This window comes from Macrobrachium nipponense, chromosome 25 (assembly GCF_015104395.2).
Source record: "Macrobrachium nipponense isolate FS-2020 chromosome 25, ASM1510439v2, whole genome shotgun sequence".
Classification (NCBI taxonomy): domain Eukaryota; kingdom Metazoa; phylum Arthropoda; class Malacostraca; order Decapoda; family Palaemonidae; genus Macrobrachium; species Macrobrachium nipponense.
The window spans coordinates 27,790,466-27,798,780 of NC_087214.1; positions in this window are offsets into that span (position 1 = coordinate 27,790,466).

An 8,315-nucleotide genomic window follows, 5' to 3' on the forward strand; every position below is an offset into this window, starting at 1 on the left:
CCTTTATCTCGGCCAAGGTGGTTTTAGGAAGCTCAGAATTCGGAATGACCACGATCAGATTTCTATTTGAGGCTTAATCCGATTTCTGAGTTCCAATATTATTCTTTATTTCTTTAAGTCTGACGATGAATGGGAGGATATTCTCTACAGCTCTTTGTCCTGAATAAAAATAACTAAAATTGGATAAATGGGCTTAAGGAAGGCATTACTTATGAATTATTCCAAAAATGAAGAGGATGAAGAGGATTTGTGTGTGTGTGTGTGTGTGTGAGAGAGAGAGAGAGAGAGAGAGAGAGAGAGACTCAAATGCTGTATGGAGCAACCACCAAGAGGATCACTTGGAACTGCTACTGAAACATGATTTTGGAGAGGAGGGCGTCTTTGTGCTTGTAGAATGCAATCTGCCATTTACTTTAGCTCCCTCTAACCACCACTGAAAACTTAATATTATTCAACAATTATAATAACAAAATACCTTAAAATATGTTTTTATTCATGGGAAAAATCCACGATATCTACCGCAGTTCCCACACATCGAGTCTCCGTCTGTTGGGAAAGGTCCCACTTCATTGGCTGACATCTCTCTAGATTTTCCTCGTGTATGTAGGTTGGCAATTAAATCCTAAATACTTGGGAGGAGCCGAATAGGATGTGTGGGGATGGTGTGTGTCTAGGTAGGGGTAGGATGGAGGAAGGATTAGGGCTTAGGGAAGAGGGGGCGGAAAGGTCGGGAACAAAGGAAGATATTCCTCGTTTACCTCAACTGAGGCAATTTGGGGAGAATTAGAATTCGTTAGTGAGGTGCTGATCATAGTATATGACATGGTTAATCTCTCTCTCTCTCTCTCGTATTGGCTGTTATCCTCAGCCCTGATGAAGAACTTGCAAAAGAAGGAACTCGTTGTTTGAGGACAAAATGTCAAAAAAGTTAAGATTTCAAACGAAATATTATGAATATTTATTTCATAACTTTAACTGAAAGTGAATGATAAAACTAACCTTGACCATATTACTATGATTTCAAATTAAAGATATTATGGCTAACAAAAATGAGCAAAATGATAATCCAGGCGACTATAAATTGGTAAAGAAAGCATTTACTGAACAAATATGAAACTTGTAAAGCAAAATAAAGACCCAACGTGATTACACATCTTGTAATTAATAACTAGATCAATAAAAATGCAATTAATGATGTCATGACAACATTCTTTACGAATGAATGAATGAATGAATGAATGAATGGTAGCAATCTCCACTAATAATACATCACTAATTTCTCTTTCATCTATGTTATCTTATTATTCTCCATGTCATATTCTCACATCATGATAAAATTCATAAAGAAATCTTTTGCCCCAGAAAGTAAAGCAACGCGAAAATGGTATGATTTTCCGTCAAAAATCTCTCATTTTATCATATGTTTTATAGACAACGAGGACTTAGTAGGCCTACTGCTCTTACTACTATACTAACAAAAGGCAATTTCCTACTCTTGACAAAGGCCTTTGGTGTACATAATATGACAGAGAGAGAGAGAGAGAGAGAGAGAGAGAGAGAGAGAGAGAGAGAGAGAGAGAGAGAGAGAGAGAGAGAGATTCTTAAAAGACAATTGACAACAACCCTCATGCAATTTTGCCATAAATTCCTCCGTAATATTTTGATGCAGCTTTTCACTCTTAATTTAAACCGACATCCAGCTCCTATGTATTTAGAAGCTTGTATAAGGCGGTAATACACACACACACACACACACACACACACACACACACACACACACACACACACATAAAATCATTACAAAGCGAAAATGCCTCCCACTCATATCACGTGAGAAGCGATTCCTGATAAATATTCCATTACAACTTTCCCACTTAGGACCGGAAGTGATCGCCTTCTGTGACAAGTGCTTCTTCCGAGAGTTTGACAATTATCAGGTGTTCACATGGATTCCTTCTCTGTCTGTCTGTCTGTCTCTCGTGCTTGCTTTTGAGTTTTAATCATTATCCTGTTATTTAAAAGTCGTCAACAGAGGCATTGGGATTTCATATACATACATACTTATATATGCATATGTAAAGGTATAAGCCACGAAGGAAAGATAAACAACGGAGTTTCTGCAAGATCTTTCGACTCAACGTCCTTTACTTAACAGTTTATCACGTTCCAAACTTTCGTGATTTAGTTATACAAATACATATGTACATGTATTTACATACTAAAAATTCAACTCCACGTAAGTTTCGTATAACGGAATCAGGTTTTGTACAAAACGATCACATTTTATCGTGAAATGGAAATAGCAATTACCATTAATTACCTCCTAAATATAACATCAATTACATAATTACCTTTCGCCATTTCCAATTACAAACACTTGCTGCAGCTTTATCACGCTCCCAAAGCGAACTGAATTTAACACCCGAAAGAAATTCTGTCTTGGTGACCAGCATCTCACAGACAGACAGACAGACAGAGAAAGTATCTATGCACACAAATTCATCCATAATTTTCAAGTGCAATTTCAATGAATAGGTTATATCTGAAGAAGAAGAAGAAGAAGAAGAAGAAGAAGAAGAAGAAGAAGAAGATACCTCAGTAAGTTCCCAGTGCCATTTTAACTTGATTCTAACTATAAAATCTTCACTGAAATTTCTCACTCATCAAATGAAAGTTTCAACAGAACTGCCTAGAAAAGCAAGACACTGATCAATTACCTTTGCTTACTCAAATAGAAATCTTACATTTTAGAGATTTAATTTTTAAATTTTTAAATGAATTAAACAATAACTTAGGAGTGATTCGGTAATTCAAATATGCTGGCAATAGAGCGTAAGCAGCATTACTTCTTAATTAAATACAGCAATATATACATTATATACATAATAGAATCAACGTTGGTAATCGAGTAAACTAAATATCTTGATATACGAATAAGGACAAACAGTTAATCATTGATGGTCAAAGAGAAAACCATAAGACGATAACAAACTCCACTTCAACCGAAACCAACCAGTACCAATTAACTGTTTATCCCGCACTGCACTGGGTACAACAGGGCGAAGGGCAGAAGACAGAAGCGAGGGCAAACTAATCAATAGAGCTCAGAGGTTAGAATAAGGACTAATAGAAATCGTGACGCCGCCGCCCAGTGACCTCTTGAAAGACGTTGAGAGCAACCCAATAAGAGCCGTTGAACGGAGCGCATCGAAAAGTCGAACTTGAAACAATAAAGGGAAAGAGAGCCCCTACAGACGATGAGTGAGGAACTTGTATCGAAAATTGGCATCTAATGAAAGGTCATAAATACGAAGTATCCTCAGAGGGGAGGAGCAGCAGAACACCAGGGCACGGTTAAAGGGGAGTGTCGAGAGTGAGTGAGGAAGTGAGGCTGCAAGACCCATAGTGATTTGTGAACTTGTATCAATCATTCACGAGTGCCCAGAGACTAACTAAAACTTATTTTCCTAAAATATTTTACCGTCTGTGACACCTAGATTACGAAAAGTAAATTGCATTAGATTATCAAATTTAAGTTCTGAGCCGTTCTCTTTAAGTAACCATTAAATATATAACAAATATTCAGTTTTTTGTTCTTCATGTATAGGAATTGTTGTTGTGATTTCATAAAATCTGAAATGCAACACTGTCTTTTCAGATAGCAGTGTATCTGAAAAGGAAGAGGATAGATGTGCACGAGCCATACAGCGAGGACTCAATAATTTGCGGGTTTGGAAAGAATTCGGGATTGATCCCCTTAACCCTGAGAAAATCTTTTTTTTTTAAACCCTTGTGCTGACAGGAATGTCGTCATATTTGCTGATGTTCCTCATTTGATAAAGTTAATTAGAAATCATTTTCTGGACCACGGTTTTCTTATGGAAAATGGAATTAGTGTATCTGAAACCTGTGTCCGTGAAATGCTAATGAAATCCGTATCAGAGTATGCCTTAGCATATAAAATTAATGAACCACATATAAATGTAAGTGGCTTACAAAGACAGCGTGTAAAGTATGCTGTACAGCTACTTTCAAAGACATGTGCTAAGGCGTTGTATTTTTTTAGGAGAAAGGGGCTTACTAGAGAGCAACAATTGGAAGGAAACTGCCGATTTTATAGCTACAGTGAATGAATGGTTCGTTGTCATGAATTCCTCTATGATGTTCGGTGACATAAAAGCCCGGAATGCATTTGGGATAAATTTGGATAGCCAGAAAAGTGCTCTATAAACAATGGTTGATGCTATGCTGGGAATGAGGGTAAAAAACCCAAAATTTAATTGCCTTTACAAATTCCAAAAAGGTGTGATATTATCTTGCCACTCAATGATTGGACTACATAACATGGTAAAACAGAGTCATGACATTTCTTTTATTATGACACGGAGATTAAATCAAGACTGTCTTGAAAGTTTTTTTGGATGCATCAGGCAGATGAGGGGTTCTCATAATCATCCCAATGCAGTTAATTTTAAATACAGATTGAAAAACTTTTTGCTAGGTAGGGATATTGAACTTGTTAGCGATAAGGCAACCTCCTACAAAGGAAATGAAAACCTTGACCCGTTATCCCATGAAATGGTATCATCTGGACGTGATGGAAACGGACCTGATAAATCTTTCCATGACAGGGAACTGGCCTTAGAAATATGTATGACAAAAGTCATTTTTAGAGAACCTGGAATTTGATGTGGATCTTAAAAATGACGAAATGTTCTCTGAGGAAACAGAATTTGTTAAATGTCAGAAATCAGGAGACAGAAGAGTCTTTAAGATATATCGGTGGATATGTAGTGAAAAAGTTTTCCTTTAAATATCCAAATATAGGGTACATTGTTAACAGCAAGACGTCAGAGACATGGGTCCACTATATACGTGAAGGAAAACTCTGTGCACCATCAGACGACTTTTTTCTAAACTGAAAATTTGTAGAGAAATTTTTACAGCAATTGATGGTTATGGTCTTAGACCAGGAACGGAATGCATAAAAACAATGGCTGCTGAAATGAAATCTGCTGTCACTGGTGTTCCTGACGAGTTTTTTTTTTTTTTTTTTTTTTTTTTTTTTTTTTTTTTTTTTTTTTTTTTTTTTTTTTTTTTCTTTTTTTTAGAATGCGGCACCCAACAACATTATCAACATGAGTAAAAAGAAACAGAGGACTTGCAGGAGTACAGTAAGAAAAACCATGAAAACAACTTAGTTTTTCCCTCAGGGTCCACACCTGACTCGGTGAGAAACAAACTCATGCATATCTCAGTTCCATCACCATTAAAATTTCATCTTTGTTCTGTTAATGTTAGGATTAAAATGAGAGTTCATTGTACCAAAACAACTTTCTCTATGTTAATTCTTAACTCGTTGTGTAGGATTTAGTGCCAAGGACAACTTTCGCTACGTTTATCCATAACTGTTTGGTTAGGGATGAGTGACAGTAATACATTACAGTATTTGTGTTCCCTTAAAAGGTACCTCTTTACCCTAGGACATTTTGTTGAGAAGCATCAGATCATTATTAAACTTTGATGTATGGTCTACCGTAAGGAAAATCTGTGCTTTAGTAAAACAAAATAAAACTATCTATACCTTAAGAAGTATTTTTTTGGAAAGGTATCCTTGCATCGTGTTACTACGTATACCTGTCAGAGTCAGTGTTGTCAGGGGAGACTGTTCGTAGCGTGACGTCATGGCAGAAGGAACGTATTTTCGCTCGCGGATGAGCCGACCTCTCCGAGTATATCTAAAGGACCTTGCAAGGGACGGCCCCTGAGGCTAGAGACTCGGGATCCATGGGTCTATGGTCCCTAAGCATCAGGGAGGAAAGTCCATCGCTAGGGAAATGTTATCAATGGGGTGAAACTAGTGAATAATTAATTTTTTCGGTAGATTACACTGCATTTCTGTTACCCTGGTAATCTATCTCTCTCTCTCTCTCTCTCTCTCACTCTCTCTCTCTCTCTCAATCTCTAACACAAGGAAAATTTTTAAATTTCACAAAAGGCGTTACAGAAAGAAGGTAAGGTAGTTTACAGAGTCTATAAACACTTATAACTGACTTATAAATGACTTAATATTGACGCCCATGAAAATGAAGAAGTAAAATGGAAATAAAGTAATGGGGAAAAGTACTTACAGGAGCTCATTAGCTATTGAAATTGCTCCCAAGATTTCAAACTAAGCATGAAGATAACAAATTATATATATATATATATATATATAGATATATATATATATATATATATATATATATATATATATATATAGTACTATATATATATTTACTTACCATTATCTAAAGTGTAAAAAAAAAAGGATTCTAGATACCTAGACAATATTTTCCTCCTTTGAAGATAAATGCTATTATTGGTCCTTTGGCTTTAATCAACCTTGCAGAGAAGCACAATTAACAATTATAATTTATAATTTCTCTTTATTCTTCATCCCTCTTAATTCTAAAAGGTAATAAGTACCACACTAATGAATTACTCTAAGAAGATACATTCTCAATTATTCCTTTGGCTTTCAAATCCCAGATCAACGTAATCTTTATCATTTATAATAATTCATCTTGACCCTTCAGTCACTGGGTTGACTTTTGCAGGGGAGAAGTCCGTTGGTACTTTGGTGTCTGTGGTCATTCCGTGGACGAAATCCTTCAGATCTCAATTGGATTCGTCGCATTCCTCAAGGAACCGCTTGGAATACAGAGAGAGAGAGAGAGAGAGAGAGAGGAAGTCAAGTTTAACAAAATTTCGAGAAGAAGAAGAAGAAGAAGAAGAAGTAGAAGTAGTCAGGATTGCAAAGGGTGAGAGTCAAGGCAATAGGCAATAATTTAACAACAGAAATAAACCCAATGATCTCCCCGTGACGAACTGGAGGGACTGCCCCCATACGAATTTTCTCCCTTGGTCTTACCTACACTGCCCTAATTGATGCACCTGGCAGTATAGTAACACACCCTCCTCTTCCCCCCGGCCACTCCCCGCCCCCAATTTCTTGTATGGGGGAAAGGCATCTAAATCAATCTTATCTGTCTGAATATTTACAAACATTCTCCTTACTATGGAAGCCAAAGTTTTGTTACAAAATCTACATTACAATAATTCTCTACTGTTTGATGACCAAATTATTACAAACTTGCAGTGGATCTTGAAAATTATCATTTAAAAATTGCTTCTATACTCTAGAATTTTCAGTCCACATTAAGTTAATAAACAGGATATTCAAATGTATCAAAGCTCCTCTCAAACACCGAATTCTGCATTTCTAAATCCCTGAAATGCAAGATCATCGCGTGACTTTTCCTTCTGCTCCCTTCATGCTGGTTGACAGCCCAGGTGAAAGATGGTCGAATATTGGGCTGGCTGACACCTTTACCCAGTGAAAAAATAATAATAATAATACAATGCATGCGGTAATGAATAACATCGAGTGCTGATAGATAGAAAGTTTAGAATTACTGAAGCAAGTATTATAGATGCAACGTTCCTGTGACATGAAATAGGCCTATAAATTCGTCGATTTCATTGAAATTGCTTTTTAGGGCTACTCAGTCTCGATATCGATAAAGGTTCATTTATCTTCCAACTGAAGTTCTGAACAGAATGTCAACTGTAACAGAACATCCAAAATATAATTTTTCTTGAGCAAACATTCGTTGGAAGCAAACTGGAAGCTGCCTTCCATAGCAGAGAATGGCCACATAAAAAAATATTACATTGTGGAAGAAGAGAGAGAGAGAGAGAGAGAGAGAGAGAGAGAGAGAGACAAGAGAGAGAGGAGAGAGAGAGAGACGAATTAAAGCAAAGAAGTAATCAAGATTAAACATCTCCATCACTCCTACTTTTCATGAACTCTGGATATTTCTCCTGCCTTCGTACCGAAAGAAAAAAGTTCTCTTTCTTGTCATCTGGATCTCGAAAGCGAAAACCGGGAACATTAAGTAACCGTTCTCCAAATACTGCTTCGTTTTTTTCTCGTTTGCCCTGTTATCAGCTGCATGGCGAATTGCAGAATTCTGAGGAATTCATAAGCAACGGAATCCTCACAAAAAGACGAGGGATGCATACAACGTCGAGAAAAAGAACAATTTCCAAAGGAAATATTATCCCTTTCAGGGCCTCAATAGCCACCATTGCTAACCTTTCCATTGCAGTTTCTTAGCAAAATAATTTTCCTCGTTTCTCATCGGCTTTCCTCCTCCTATTGTAGACTCGCTTCTCCAGATGGAAGATTATGTTTTTCATTACTTGGGAAGATGCCCCATGGGGAGCCTGAGAGGAGAGAGAGAGAGAGAGAGAGAGAGAGAGAGACGAGG